This window comes from Salmo salar, chromosome 12, assembly GCF_965601325.2.
Source record: "Salmo salar chromosome 12, fSalSal1, whole genome shotgun sequence".
Taxonomy (NCBI): domain Eukaryota; kingdom Metazoa; phylum Chordata; class Actinopteri; order Salmoniformes; family Salmonidae; genus Salmo; species Salmo salar.
The window spans coordinates 70791380-70807155 of record NC_138302.1 but is presented as its reverse complement, the minus strand read 5'-3'; the positions used below and the strand labels follow the sequence as shown (position 1 = coordinate 70807155).

Genomic DNA, 15776 nt, shown 5'->3' with positions numbered 1-15776 from the left:
GCCTCTGGTCTGACATCTAGTGGCACAGACACAGCAAAACTATTAACTGGAGAATTATTTTATTTATTATGTCTTCTGCACTCTTTTTCTATAGCTAAACACAAAGATAAAATTACCAGATTGACCTTTTTAGAATGTATCTGAATTTTAGGAGATTAACCTTAACTGGTCAGTAGTGCTATGTAAAGTAGATTCTTGAGCAGAGCTTCAAACTGAAATATACTTTTCTCAGCCTGTAAGAAGGTTAAATGGGTAAACATTGCTACCTTCTGGTGTGTTGGGGAAGTACACAGTATGAGGTCCCCCTTCTAAGTCCCCCCTTTGTAATTCTATTTGGCTAATTTGGCAAAATTTATTGTGGAATGCGGTAAGAAGATTACTTCATTTATTGCAATACTGATCAACGGATTATCTCCCCCCCCCCCCCCCAGCTCTCTACCTCTCTGTCGCAGCTGGCAGGGACAGCCCCGGTCCAAACATAACCAGAAACCCAGTGAGAACACGTCTTATACAGTCAGTTATGATAATTAATGGTAATAACCCGAGTCTCCAGCATATCAAATTGTCAGTTCTCCCAATTAATGTCACCTCTCTGGGAGTACATTTAGCAGGCAGAGGAAAGAACAGTCACCTGTTTTGGCAACCTGAGCCTCACCACAGCAGACAGAGAGAGAGATGTTTACCTACACCTGAAAACCTACCAAACAATGATTTACATGATTTTAACGTACACCTATCCTATGCATTATATAATATTTGTGTATGATGATACGTTATGCAATAGAGCTTGTCAGTAAGGAACCATAGAACAGGTTAAGATTTAATCCATTGTTGAGGCTCTTGTAGGTACACACTGAAGCCATGTTAAAGTGAGGGAGTTGAAAAGAGTTGCAGAGTTTGAGGGGCATCTATAGATCAGATCTTTACTGGCCACATGTCCAAATACCTCCATGCCTCCACTCAGTTACACAACTCAATCAAACTGGACTCAGGGGTAGACGTAACAGAGTAAGCGTAAATCCGAGACACTCCAGTTGGTATGATATGTTACGTTTCGTATGGTATGTATTCATTTGTGGATGTCCATCATCCATTTAGTATGCTATGTTCCAAATAAAAATGTCTATGATATGTTAACGAATTCCAATTTGTTGTGGCTAATGTTAGCTAGGTGGCTAGGTGGCTAACGCTATCACAAACCATTCTGGATTAATGACTAAACTTAACGGTGGAGTTATTTTTGTTTTTATCCTATCCCAAACCTTAACCTTTAACATAACCATTCTGAATGAATGCTTGAACTTAACCTTTGAAATCTGACATTATGGACAAACGTCAGATTTTGCAGTGAGACTGTGAGAGCTTGTTGGTCTCCGTCTGAGGATGGGTCCATTCTCTCTCATTTCCCCCCTTTCATCTCTGTCTTCTAAAGCCTCTCTCTCTGGATAGCATAATTAAAAGAGCCATTTTATCACTGAGAATTGAATTTCTATGAATGGGGCAGACTGAATGACACACACACACACACACACACACACACACACACACACACACACACACACACACACACACACACACACACACACACACACTTGTCTTGTATAACTAACAGTCTTGTATAACTAACACAATTCAGTCCCATTCAAAATCCTATTTTCCCTAACCCCTAAACCTAACCCAAACCTTAACCCTAACCCCAAAACTTAACCCTGACCCTAAACCTAACCCTAGCTCCTAACCCTTCCATAACCATTAACCTAATTCTAAACTTAACCCTAAACCCCTAGAAATAGCATTTGACCTGGTGGGGACTAACAAAATGTCCCCAGTTTAAGTTTGTTTACTATTCTTGTGAGAACTTCTGGTCCCAACAAATATAGTTAAATGCATCCACACACACACACACGCACACGCACGCACGCACGCATGCACGCACACACACACACACAGGAATAATTGCCTCTGCGATCTTCCCTCTAGTCTTTGGTGTCACCATCACCAAACGGATAATAAAATAATAGTCTACAGTGTGGTTCTCCAGTATGTGGCTGACAGAGAGTTACACTATTGTGTAAATAGACAATATTTTAAACAGACAGTGAATACATTATTACCTGTCAATACTGTATAATCATATTGAGAAACCCCTACAAAAATGTACATTAATTATAATCCACATTTCCTTTTGGTGCAGGATTATTTTCCTGCTGTAGCAAACTGGCTCAAATTAAGATCCTACATCTGTAATTGGTCTAGGCTGGAGGGTTCCTTCCTCTTCCTCTGAGATTCATGTGATGCTAGTCATCTGCCCCTGCTTACCAAAAGTGTGTGTGTGTGTGTGTGTGTGTGTGTGTGTGTGTGTGTGTGTGTGGTGTGTGTGTGTGAGTGAAGCAGGAGACAGTTAACTCTACTGTATATGTTGAAATATAGTCAGTTGATGGTGAGACTCTCCTCCCACACTCAGAACTCAAAGTCCTCTGAGTAACCCATGTGCAAACCACAATATTGCAGGATAGTTTGCATTCATGTGTGCATGTTTGTGCATGGATGTGTGTGAGAACGTGTGTGTGTGTGATCTCCAAAGGAACGTGTGTGCAACAACCCATTCTGGTCTTGAAACTGTATCCATCAGAAATCCTACTGGACATGAGCTCTTTACAGGCTATCCAACTGGTCCAGTTGACTTGGTTGGTTCAAAGTGTTGGATTCAGCTCCTGCATTGGGCACACACAGTATATTGATTATACTGATTTCTGTCGCCAAAATATGACGACACAAACACACACAGATTGTCCCCTCTCCTCTGCATACATTGGACCATTAAAATACCTGAGCAGAGAGAGAGAGAGAGAGAGAGAGAGAGAGAGAGAGAGAGAGACAGAGAGAGAGAGAGAGACTCAGCTCCATGTCCTGCTCTCTGTTTGTTTATTAAATAGTAAAACACCACTTTGGTGCCAGCATCTCCCTGGAATAGATTTACATTTACTGTTATGTTCTTCTCCTAACCCAGCGCTGTGTGTGTTTGTGTATGTTTCTGTGTGTGTGTACACTCTGTAATGAAGGACACGGCCAATCTAATCAGTCTGAAGAATGTTCCAGGCTGAGCTTCTGGCAGTTGTTCCATGCTGGAATAGATTTACATTTTCTGTTATGTTCATCTCCTCATCCAGCACTGTGTGTGTGTGTGTGTGTGTGTGCGTGCGTGCGTGTGTGTGTCCGTGAGAGAGACTACATTTCATCCATGTGTTCATTTGTGTTTCAATGGATTTTGCTGTTGTAAATACAGTATAAGACCACATTATCGATCCTAATTCTATTATGTTATTTATATGAACTAACAATGGTGATTGTAAATAGAGAATATAATGGACTATTCTGGGATAGAGAGCTGCTTTAAGAGCCGCCCTTCCGGCCCTAATAATTATATCATGAGCATAACCTTCTTACTGCTCTAACGACGACCTTAGCAAACAAGATGGAGATGGATTGCTGTGATTTTCTGTAAGGTACGTTATTATTTGCATCAGTTCCATCAATATCAGGAAACTGAGACCCTGAGATGACTTGGGTTTCCTAGGCTGTGCACACATCATATTTAATGCAAGATGATACCTGTGCATTTAATTTGGCTGTGTCTCAAGTCAAATGACACCTTATTCCTCGGGGGAAGTAATGCACTATATGAGGTATAGGTTGTCATGGCAGATTTTCCCTTTGTGACCCACTACCTGTGGTGGAAAGGTGTTGAAAAAGACACCTCCTCCAGAGAGGGTCAGATAGACCATGAGTGAACAGAGAAGGTGTTGGGAGCTAAGGTGGCTGTGGAGGGTAAAATGAGATTAGGTCATTGAGGTGGAAGGTTTCAAGGTTTTAATGCTAACCTACAAAGCATTACATGGGCTTGCTCCTACCTATCTTTCCAATTTGGTCCTGCCGTACATACCTACACGTACGCTACGGTCACAAGACACAGGCCTCCTAATTGTTCCTAGAATTTCTAAGCAAACAGCTGGAGGCAGGGCTTTCTCCTATAGAGCTCCATTTTTATGGAATAGTCTGCCTACATTTACATTTTAGGCATTTAGCAGACGCTCTTATCCAGAGTGACTTACAGTAGTGAATGCATACATTTCATACATTCTTTCTCCGTACTGGTCCCCCGTGGGAATCGAACCCACAACCCTGGCGTTGCAAACACCATGCTCTACCAACTGAGCCACACGCCTACCCATGTGAGAGACGCAGACTCAGTCTCAACCTTTAAGTCTTTACTGAAGACATATCTCTTCAGTAGGTCCTATGATTAAGTGTAGTCTGGCCCAGCGGTGTGAAGGTGAACGGAAAGGCTGGAGCAACGAACCGCCCTTGCTGTCTCTGCCTGGCCGGTTTCCCCTCTTTCCACTGGGATTCTCTGCCTCTACCCCATTACAGGGGCTGAGTCACTGGCTTACTGGTGTTCTTCCATGCCGTCCCTGGGAGGGGTGCGTCACTTGAGTGGGTTGAGTCATTGGACGTGGTCTTCCTGTCTGGGTTGGCGCCCCCCCCTTGGGTTGTGCCGTGGCGGAGATCTTTGTGGGCTATACTCGGCCTTGTCCCGGGATGGTATGTTGGTGGTTGGAGATATCCCTCTAGTGGTGTGGGGGCTGTGCTTTGGCAAAGTGGGTGGGGTTATATCCTACCTGTTTGGCCCTGTCCGGGGGTTTCATTGGATGGGGCCACAGTGTCTCCTGACCCCTCCTGTCTCAGCCTCCAGTATTTATGCTGCAGTAGTTTATGTGTCGGGGGGCTAGGGTCAGTCTGTCACATCTGGAGTATTTCTCTTGTCTTTTCCGGTGTCCTGTGTGAATTTAAATATGCTCTCTCTAATTCTCTCTTTCTCTTTCTTTCTTTCTCTCTCTCGGAGGACCTGAGCCCTAGGACCATGCCTCAGGACTACCTGGCTTGATGACTCCTTGCTGTCCCCAGTTCACCTGGCCGTGCTGCTGCTCCAGTTCCAACTGTTCTGCCTGCAGCTATGGAATCCGGACCTGTTCACCGGACGTGCTACCTGTCCCAGACCTGCTGTCCCAGACCTGCTGGAACCCTGTCCTGTTCACCGGACGTGCTACCTGTCCCAGACCTGCTGTTTTCAACTCTCTAGAGACAGCAGGAGCGGTAGAGATACTCTCAAAGATCGGCTATGAAAAAGCCAACTGACACTTACTCTTGTGTTACTGACTTGTTGCACCCTCGACAACTACTAGGATTATTATTATTTGACCATGCTGGTAATTTATGAACATTTGAACATCTTGGCCATGTGCTGTTATAATCTCCACCCGGCACAGCCAGAAGAGTACTGGCCACCCCTCATAGCCTGGTTCCTCTCTAGGTTTCTTCCTAGGTTTTGGCCTTTCTAGGGAGTTTTTCCTAGCCACCGTGCTTCTACACCTGCATTGCTTGCTGTTTGGGGTTTTAGGCTGGGTTTCTGTACAGCACTTTGAGATAGCAGCTGATGTAAGAAGGGCTATAAAAATAAATTTGATTTGATTTGAAGGTGGGATAGTTGAGAGATGGTTGTGTTGATAATTCACCAGCAGAGGCGACATAACAACGCACCGATGCAGATCAGTTATGTAGAACATGAAAACATAACGAAAATAGCCACTGACATTCTTACTTACTGTAGGTAGACAGGAGAGGAGAGGAAGAAAACAGAACTTCTGTCCTTCTTTCCCCCTCTCTCTCTCCCTTCCTTCCAGACAGTCTTGCCTATGGGGACTGTTGCTAGTTACATTTGGAGGGATTTGTGTTAATTCCACTGCAAGCCAATAATACAATTAATCCTATAAGCATCCAATCATCAGCGGGCCTTTGTTACCCTACTTCCTGTTTCCCGGCCTCATTCCGGCCCGGCACTCTGATCCTGACATCTGAACCCTCAGCACCATTGCCATCAGTTACAAAACAAGCTTATGCACTGCAAAGACCACTGTTCACACCGGTACACCTCCATTGAGAGGTTCAACATGTCCCCGAGTTATTCAATACTTTCATGTCTGAATGTCTTTTAAATGTTGTTGGTTGGTTGTCCAATAGACAGCACCAGGCAAATATAGACAGAGGCAGGCACAGAAGAGTAGTCCTGTGTTGGCATCAAACATCTGTGGCCATGTGGGCATCACCATGCCAATGGAATGCAGACAAGCCTGAATCAGATGCTGGGAGAGTAGGTCATGTCTGTCTGAGGAATGTTCACTTCTACGTTAAAGCAATATGAGCTCCACAGATAACATTTAGAATTGTATTTTTCCTAGCTCTCCGTTCAAGGTCAGGTTTGGTGACCACTCACGGTTCTACAGACATAGTGAATGATTGTATGTCTCCTTTCAGTGGCCTTGTAAGTCATGATCACAATACAGCCTTACTGTCCTAACAGTCATGTATGACCGTTCACATTAGCCAGCTAAGCTGAAGCCTAGATGTTAAGGTTTTAAGGGTTAACCTGGGTATTCAGGTGTCAGGGAAGGTTACTCATAAGGTGAGGATTGCTCAGGGAACTACCCCTGCTACATTCACATGTCACTGAGTTCACCACTCAACACTCATAGATGCTGACTCACACACAGTCACACACACACTGCTGAAATGGGCTGTAGTGGAGCAGGTCGAGAGTTTCAAGTTCCTTGGTGTCCACATCACGAGCAAACTATCATGGTCCAAACACACCAAGACAGTTGTGAAGAAGGCAAGACAAAACCTTTTCCCCTCAGGAGACTGAAAGGATTTAGTATGGGTCCCCAGATCCTCAAAAAGTTCTACGGCTGCACCATTGAGAGCATTCTTACCAGTTGCATCACTGCCTGGTATGGTAACTGCTCGGCATCTGACCGTAAGGCGCTACAGAGGGTAGTGCGAACAGCCCAGTACATCACTGGGGCCAAGCTTCCTGCCATCCAGGACCTATATAATAGGCGTTGTCAGAGGAAAGCCACTCCAGTCACCCAAGTCATAGACTGTTTTCTCTGCTACTGCATGGTTAAGCGGTACCGGAGCACCTAGTCTAGCACCAAAAGGCTCCTTATCAGCTTCTACGCCCAAGCCATAAGACTGCTGAACAATTCAGAAAATGGCCACCGGACTATTACATTGACCCCCCCCCCCCCCCCCCCATTTGTTCTGTACACTGGTGCTACTTGCTGTTTATTATCTATGCATAGTCACTTCACCCTTACCTACATGTACAAATTACCTCAACTAACCTGTACCCCCGCACACTGACTTGGTTGCGGTGCCCCCTGTATATAACCTCGTTTTTGTTATTGTTATTGTGTTACTTTTTATAATTTTTTTATTACATTTTTTACTTTAGTTTATTTGGTAAATATTTTCTTTACTCTTCTTGAACTGCACTGTTGGTTAAGGGATTGTAAGTAAGCACTTCATGGTAAGGTCTACACTTCTTGTATTCGGTGCATGTAATAAATAAAGTTTGATTTGAAATGGCTCTTCTAGATGCTATGTCATTACAACTATCCCCAGTTCAAACATCACCAGTCAACTGTCACCATGTTCAAATAGTTCTCTCTCTCCTGTCACACGCACGTGCACGCACACACACACACACACACACACACACACACACACACACACACACACACACACACACACACACACACACACACACACCACACACACACACACACACACAGACTAGGAGGCATATTGCATTAGCTGATTAAAGTGAGATTCATGTCAACACTGCAGGGCTGGCTGAGGAAGGCTTGTGCTATGCTGAGCTGTGATTGGCTGTTGCTATAACAATGAGGGAGGGGGAGAAAGAGGTAGGGGGGCGGAGAGAGAGGCTGATTATAAAACCCTCCATATTGCTCTCTCTTTTCCTCTGGGGATTTTCTCTTCAGTTTTTCTTTTTCTTTTTTCTTTTTTCAGGCAGCGGAGTGATTGCATGCAGGAGGACAGAGGGGTTGAGTCGTGCGCTGTCAGAGGGGAAGACTGGAGTTGTTGTCTCTACCATTCTCTCTCTGTTTCTCCCTCTGGTCTGCGTCTTCTGCCTGCTCCGTCAGAATAACATTAAAACACACAGACACACCTGGGAAGTCTTTGGACACCGTGAATAGAAGGAGAGAGGCTTCTGTTTCCTTTCGCGGACGACCTCTTCACTCCTGTAAGTACAACTGTTGCTGTTCTCTGTCTTTATCCCTCTCTCACTCAATATCTTTCTCTGTATATCTCTCTCTCGCTCTCTTTGTATCTACTTCTGTCTCCTTACTTTGTCTTTCTATTTATACCCCCTCTCTCACCCCTTCCCCCCTCCTCTATGTCTCTGTGATTGTCACAATCATCCTGACTATGATTGATCAGAACTAAAAAGGTGACATCAGGTTTAGACTGACCCTAGGACAGGTCTAAGGGCATCTTATCTACTGTGCTATGGACCATGCTCTGTTTTTACATATCTGGAACTTTGTGTGTTTCAGTTAATCCTAGTCACTCTGTGTTTGACTCCCGCAGTATTTTATTGTCAGAAATGTTATTGTGAGAAATGACTAACTGTGTGTGTGTGTGTGTGTGTGTGTGTCAGTGTGTATACAGTGAGTTCAAAAAGTATTGGGACAGTGACACATTTTCTTATTGGCTCTGTACTTGAGCACTTTGGAACGATACAATGACTATGAAGTTAAAGTGCAGACTGTCAGTTTTAATTTGAGGGTATTTTCAGCAATATCGGGAGAACTGTTTAGAAATTATAGCACTTTTTGTACATAGTCCCTTCATTTTAGGGGACCAAAAGTATTGTGTTCACTTACACAGTAAAGTACCAGTCAGAAGTTTGGACACACCTACTGAAGGGTTTTTCTTTATTTTTACTATTTTCTACATTGTAGAAGAATAGTGAAGATATCAAAACTATGAAATAACACATATGGAATCATGTAGTAACCAAGTGTTAAACAAATCTAAATATATTTTAGATTTTTCAAGGTAGCCACCATTAGCCTTAATGACAGCTTTGCACACTTTTGCCATTCTCTCAACCAGCTTCATGAGGTAGTCACCTGGAATGCATTTCAACAGGTGTGCCTGGTTAAAAGTTAATTTGTAGAGTTTCTTTCCATCTTACTGTGTTTTTGCCAATCAGTTGTGTTGTGACAAGGTAGGGGTGATATACAATTTCAAGAACTTTGAAAGTTTCTTCATTGCAGTCGCAAAAACCATCAAGCGCTATGATGAAACTGGCTCTCATGAGGACCGCCACAGGAAAGGAAGACTCAGAGTTACCTCTGCTGCAGAGGATAAGTTCATTAGAGTTAACTGCACCTCAGATTGCAGCCCAGATAAATGCTTCACAGAGTTCAAGTAACAGACACATCTCAACATTGACTGTTCAGAGGAGACTGCTGAAGACATTTCTGATGAAACCACTACTAAAGGACACCAATAATAAGAAGAGACTTGCTTCGGCCAAGAAAAACGAGCAATGGACATTAGACCGGTGGAAATCTGTCCTTTGGTCTGATGAGTCCAAATTTGAGATTTTTGGTTCCAACTGCCGTGTCTTTGTTAGACGCAGAGTAGGTGCACGAATTATCTCTGCATATGTAGTTCACACTGTGAAGCATGGAGGAGGAGGTGTGATGGTGTGGGGTGCTTTGCTGGTTACACTGTCTGTGATTTATTTAGAATTTAAGACACACTTAACCAGCATGGCTACCACAACACTCTGCAGAGATACACCATCCCATCTGGTTTGCGCTTAGTGGGACTATCATTTGTTTTTCAACAGGACAATGACCCAAAACACTCCTCCAGGCTGTGTAAGGGCTATTTGACCAAGAAGGAGAGTGATGGAGTGCTGCATCAGATGACCTGGCCACCACAAATAACTGACCTCAACCCAATTGAGATGGTTTGGGATGAGTTGGACTGCAGAGTGAAGGCAAAGCAACCAACAAGCAAGCATATGTGGGAACTCCTTCAAGACTGTTGGAAAAGCATTCCTCATGAAGCTGGTTGGGAGAATGCCAAGAGTGAGCAAAGCTGTCATCAAGGTAAAGGGTGGCTACTTTGAAGAATCTCAAATATAAAATATATTTTGATTTGTTTAACTTTTTTGGTTACTACATGATTCCATATGTGTTATTTCATAGTTTTGATGTCTTCACTATTATTCTACATTGTAGGAAATAGTAAAAATAAAAGAAAAACCCTGGAATGAGTAGGTGTGTCCAAACTTATGACTTGTACTAATAAATAAAAAATAAAATAAAAAAAAAAATATATATATATATATATATATATACTGAACAAAAATATAAATGTGACTATTTCAACGATTTTACTGAGTTACAGTTCATATAAGGAAATCAGTCAATTGAAATAAATTCAGTTGGCCCTAATCTATGAATTTCACATGACTGAGCAGAGGCACAGCCATGGGTGGGCCTGGGAGGACATAGGCCTACCCACTGGGTGGGCCCCACAAAAGGGCTTTATTACAGACAGAAATACTCCTCAGTTTCATCAGCTGTCCGAGTGGCTGGTTTCAGACAATCCTACAGGTGAAGAGGCCGGATATGGAGGTCCTAGGCTGGCGTGGTTACCTGTGGTCTGCAGTTGTGAGGATGGATGGATGTACTGCCAAATTCTCTAAAACAACATTTTGTAGAGAAATTAACATTAAATTATATGGCAACAGCACTGGTGGACGTTCCTGCAGTCAGCATTCCAATTCTACACTCCTTCAAAACGTGAGACATCTGTGGCATTGTGCTGTGTGACAAAACTGCACATTTTGGAGTGGCCTTTTATTGTCCCCAGCACACGGTGCACCTGTGTAATGATCATGCTGTTTAATCAGCTTCTTGATATGCCACACCTGTCAGGTGGATGGATTATCTTGGCAATGGAGAAATGTTCACTAACAGGGATGTAAACACATTTGTGACGGACCGCCTCGATTCGGTCTTTTGTAGCAAAATTTGAAATGGTGTTTTTTACATTGGATAAAAGTAGAGACTAAGCGCTAGAAAATGGTATATCATACACTGTAGTTGAGGAACAATGGGAAAGTAATTCTGCTTTGAAAGTTCACACCTGCTTAAGCCTGAGCCCCACCCATCTCTTTAAGGATTCACATGCGAGGCCATGTGAATGGCTGGATGCACCAGTGACTAGATCAATAAAAAAGTGCTCATATGAAGCAGATGCTAAGCTACAGGACTGTTTTGCTAGCACAGACTGGAATATGTTCCGGGATTCCTCCAATGACATTGAGGAGTACACCACATCTGTCATTGGCTTCATCAATAAGTGCATTGATGACGTCATCCCCACAGTGACCCTACGTGCATACCCCAACCAGAAACCATGGATACAGGCAGCATCCGCACTGAGCTACAGGCTAGAGCTGCTGCTTTCAAGGAGCGGGACTCTAATGAGGAAGCTTATAAGAAATCCCGCTATGCCCTCCGACAGGCAAAGTGTCAATACAGGACTAAGATCAAGTCTTACTACACCGGCTCTGATGCTCGTCGGATGTGGTAGGGCCTGCAAACCATTACAGACTACAAAGGGAAGCACAGCCGAGACCTACCCAGCGAAACGAGCCTACTAGACGAGCTAAACTACTTCTATGCCCGCTTCGAGGCAAATAACACTGAAACATGCATGAGAGCACCAGCTGTACCGGAAGACTGTGTGATCACGCTCTCCGCAGCCGATGTGAGTAAGACCTTCAGACAGGTCAACATTCCCAAGGCCGCAGGGCCAGATGGATTACCTGGACAGGTACTGCGAGCATGCGCTGACCAACTAGCAAGTGTCTTCACTGACATTTTCAACCTCGCCCTGTCCGAGTCTGTAATACCATCATGTTTTAAGCAGACCACCATAGTGCCTGTGCCCAAGAACACTAAGGTACCCTGCCTAAATGAGGTAACCTGCCAGGTAACCTGCCCAGTAAGATGCCTAAAAGCACTCACATCTGTAGCCATGAAGTGTTCTGAAAGGCTGGTCATGACTCACATCAACACCATCATCCCAGAAACCCTAGACCCACTGCAATTTGCATACCGCCCCAACAGATCCACAGATGATGCCGTCTCTATTGCCCTCCACACTGCACTCCACACTATTGCCCACCTGGACAGAAGGAACACCTATGTGAGAATGCTATTCATTGACTACAGCTCAGCGTTCAACATCATAGTGTCCTCAAAGCTCATCAATAAGCTAAGGACCCTGGGACTATACACCTCCCAGTGCAACTGGATCCTGGACTTCCTGACGGGCCGCCCCCAGGTGGTAAGGGTAGGTAACAACACATCCGCCACGCTGATCCTCAACACAGGGGCCCCTCAGGGGTGCGTGTTCAGCCCCCTCCTGTACTCCCTGTTCACTCATGACTGCACGGCTAGGCACGAATCCAACACCATCATTAAATTTGCCGATGACACAACAGTGGTAGGCCTGATCCCCGACAACAACAAGACAGCCTATAGGGATGAGCTCAGAGACCTAGCCGTGTGGTGCCAGGACAATAACCTCTCCCTCAGCGTGATCAAGACAAAGGAGATGATTGTGGACTACAGGAAAAAGAGGACAGAGCACGCCCCCATTCTCATCGACGGGGCTGCAGTGGAGCAGGTTGAGAGCTTCAAATTCCTTGGTGTCCACATCACCAACAAACTAACATGGTTCAAGCACACCATGACAGTCGTGAAGTGGGCACAACAAAACCTATTCCCCCTCAGGAGACCGAAAATATTTGGCATGGGTTCTACAGCTGCACCATCGAGAGCATCCTGACTTGTTGAATCACTGTCTGGTATGGCAACTGCTCGGCCTCCAGCCACCTTAGTCATACTGTTCTCTCTGCTACCACACGGCAAGCGGTACGGAGCGCCAAGTCTAGCTCCAAGAGGCTTCTAAACAGCTTCTACCCCCAAGCCATAAGACTCCTGAACATCTTGTCAAATGGCTACCCAGACTATTCACATTGCCCCCCCCTCCCCTCTCCACACCACTGCCATTCTCTGTTGTCATCTATGCATAGTCACTTTAATTAACTCTACCTACATGTACATACTACCTCAAATAACCGGTGCCCCTGCACATTGACTCTGTAATGGCACCCCCCTGTATATATTGTTATTTTTTACTGCTCCTCTTTAATTACTTGTTACTTTTATCTCTTATTCTTATCCATATTTTTTTTAACTGCACTGTCGGATAGTGATTTGTAAGTAAGCATTTCACTGTAATTGTATTCGGCACATGTGACTAATACACTTTTATTTGACGTGGTAAACACACACTATATCAAACAAAATCTATGTTTATTTGTTACATGCACAGGATACAGAAGGTGTAAATGGTGCACTGAAATGGTTACTTGCATAGTAGCATTATCAAAACAGAAAGTGTCCAGATAAAAATATTTTATCATTATTAGATGACGGTTACCCGACACTCTTTTCTAAATTGATGGGTCATGTGAAGGAAATGCGCTAACCACCCCGCCAGCCACATCTAGCTAAGTGGATGGGTCACTATAGTCTAGACATGTTCATGAAATACAATAGATGGCCATAAACACCCCCAGACACACCAGGCTAATGTGATGGGTCATGTAATAATACGGCCAAAGTGGAGTCTTTTGTTTAGATCAATGAACCGGCATAATCCCAACTCATACTACTACCAATACAAACATTGTCATAGCTGTAGTATGAATCTGCAGGTAGCTAAAGCTCCTGTTAAATTCAGGGCATCAACGTTGTTGAGAAAAGTAGCAAAACTTGTGTAGTTCTCGATGGCTAACGTTATATCTTTCAAAAACGTCGCAGTAGAAAGTACTATCAACACATACTGAACAGCTCATGTTACAGACAGAAGCGTGCTACAAGGCAGACCAAGTCTCGAGGTTTCTTCCTAGGTTCTGGCCTTTCTATGGAGTTTTTCCTAGCCACCGTGCTTCTACACTTGCATTGCTTGCTGTTTGGGGTTTTAGGCTGGGTTTCTGTACAGCACTTTGAGATATCAGCTGATGTAAGAAGGGCTTTATAAATAAATTTGATTTGATTTGAATCCAAACTCATCTCCCGTCATGTCCAGCACATCCATTATCTCAGCCAATAATGGCTAGCAGGAAGGTTCCTGACTTTTTCTGCGGCTAAACCAAATCATATTTTAACAATTTATTTGTATTTATGGATGGAATACAAGTGTGTTATTAAGGCACATGAAAGATCACATGTTCCAAAAGCCATTTCTGCCCCCCAAAAAGTAATTCTGCTTTGAAAGTTGATAAACTTGTAACCCCACTTTTGAGAAAATTGTACAGTATGTACAAGAACAATATCAATAACGATATCAGTGATAGATGAGGTAGTTATATGCATACAATCCTTGGTAAAGTGGCTGAGCAGCAGGATAAAAAAAGAAACAGTAGCAGCAACGTATGGCGTTTGTGTGTTAGGAGAGAGTCATGTGAATAGAGGCACTGCAGATAGTGCAGCTGACTGGGAACTCGCCCCCAGTGAACTGGTCCTTCCGAACCACAAATGAACAAGGGAATCTATATTTGGAGAGCCTGTTTCTGTCCTGCCCTTGACTTTGGTGCAGGGCATGTGATGTCCATAGCATCTTCGTCACAAAATTCCCTGATCTTCTCAAAAATATAAGTTTGTCTAGCTTTGTCCTGTCCAGGTGGTGCTTGTACTGGCAGACCATCTATGGGAGGAAGGATGTCAGCGTTGCGCAGCAGCTGAAACCTGGTCCCTTCTAAGTCCGAACACTCCTTGGAAACAATAACACCAGGCTCCAGAGCATCAAAGCTGTAAAACAGGAAATAACAAAGAAAATTTAAGACATTACAACCTTGCATAACATCAATTCACCTCCAAAGTTTAGATAAGAATAATAACCTCATACAATGCAATGAAAATTATATTCACCTGAAGTCCTGGTACTGCTTGATCTGTGGCAGCAGCCTGAAGTACGGAGTCAGGTGTTGTTGCCAGCCATAGCTTTCCACAAGCACCGTACCATCCTCCAGTCCAACCAGCTGTTGGGATGTTGACCCCTGTCACAGTGCTGTCCTTCACAACACCAGCAATCTCAGTGTTTACTCTGGTCTTTCTGAAGCACTGCTTGATGAGGTCGAAGCACCAGTCGGGGGCAAACTTGGTGTGGCCTGTGATCAGGAAGTGAAGGGCCAGACTGTGGTGGAGCTTGTGCATGGTCCACCTGGCACAATACCAGAGCACAAACTTGTTCTTGTTTTGGCCACTGCAGTTATGATAATTCAGGTCCACACATATTTCCTCAACTCAGTAGTTGGTGAAGAAATGCATGTAGTTAATAATGACTGCGCTGCTACCTTTGCTGGATGTCATGCCTTCATCAATCAAGTAGTTGACTTGTTGTGGTATTTCTTCACAGCAGTCACCAAACTTGCGAGGAGTTAAAAAGTAGATGGGACCTGGCTGCATAGGGTCAGAAGGATAGTGCACCTGCAAACAACAAAAGAACATTAAGATAAATTAAAATGAATTGGCTCACCCCCGTCAGTCTGTCTTTACACAGCTCAGTGATATATATATTGTGTGTGCATCTATCCATCTATGTCCTTAATCAGTATATAGGAGGACATATTGCTTACTTGTTGAGCAAAATCAAAGCTGTAATGCATCCTGATGTCTTTGCTTGCTGGTTCAGTAGAGTCCCCCAGAGACAACTGTAGGTCTTGACAGGTGGTCTTGCAGTCAGCAACC

The 15776-nt window shown here is 44.0% G+C and overlaps 1 protein-coding gene across 2 annotated transcripts in view; it reads left to right on the top strand.

The window, feature by feature from the left end:
- The first annotated feature begins 7871 nt into the window (after positions 1-7871).
- LOC106565629 (cyclin-dependent kinase 18) overlaps positions 7872-15776 on the top strand; it is a 62312-nt gene continuing 54407 nt past the window's right edge. For both annotated transcript variants that reach the window (XM_014132944.3, XM_014132942.3), the window contains exon 1: positions 7872-8164. The gene's annotated coding sequence lies outside the window, so the exon portion shown is untranslated. The remainder of the gene's footprint in view (positions 8165-15776) is intronic.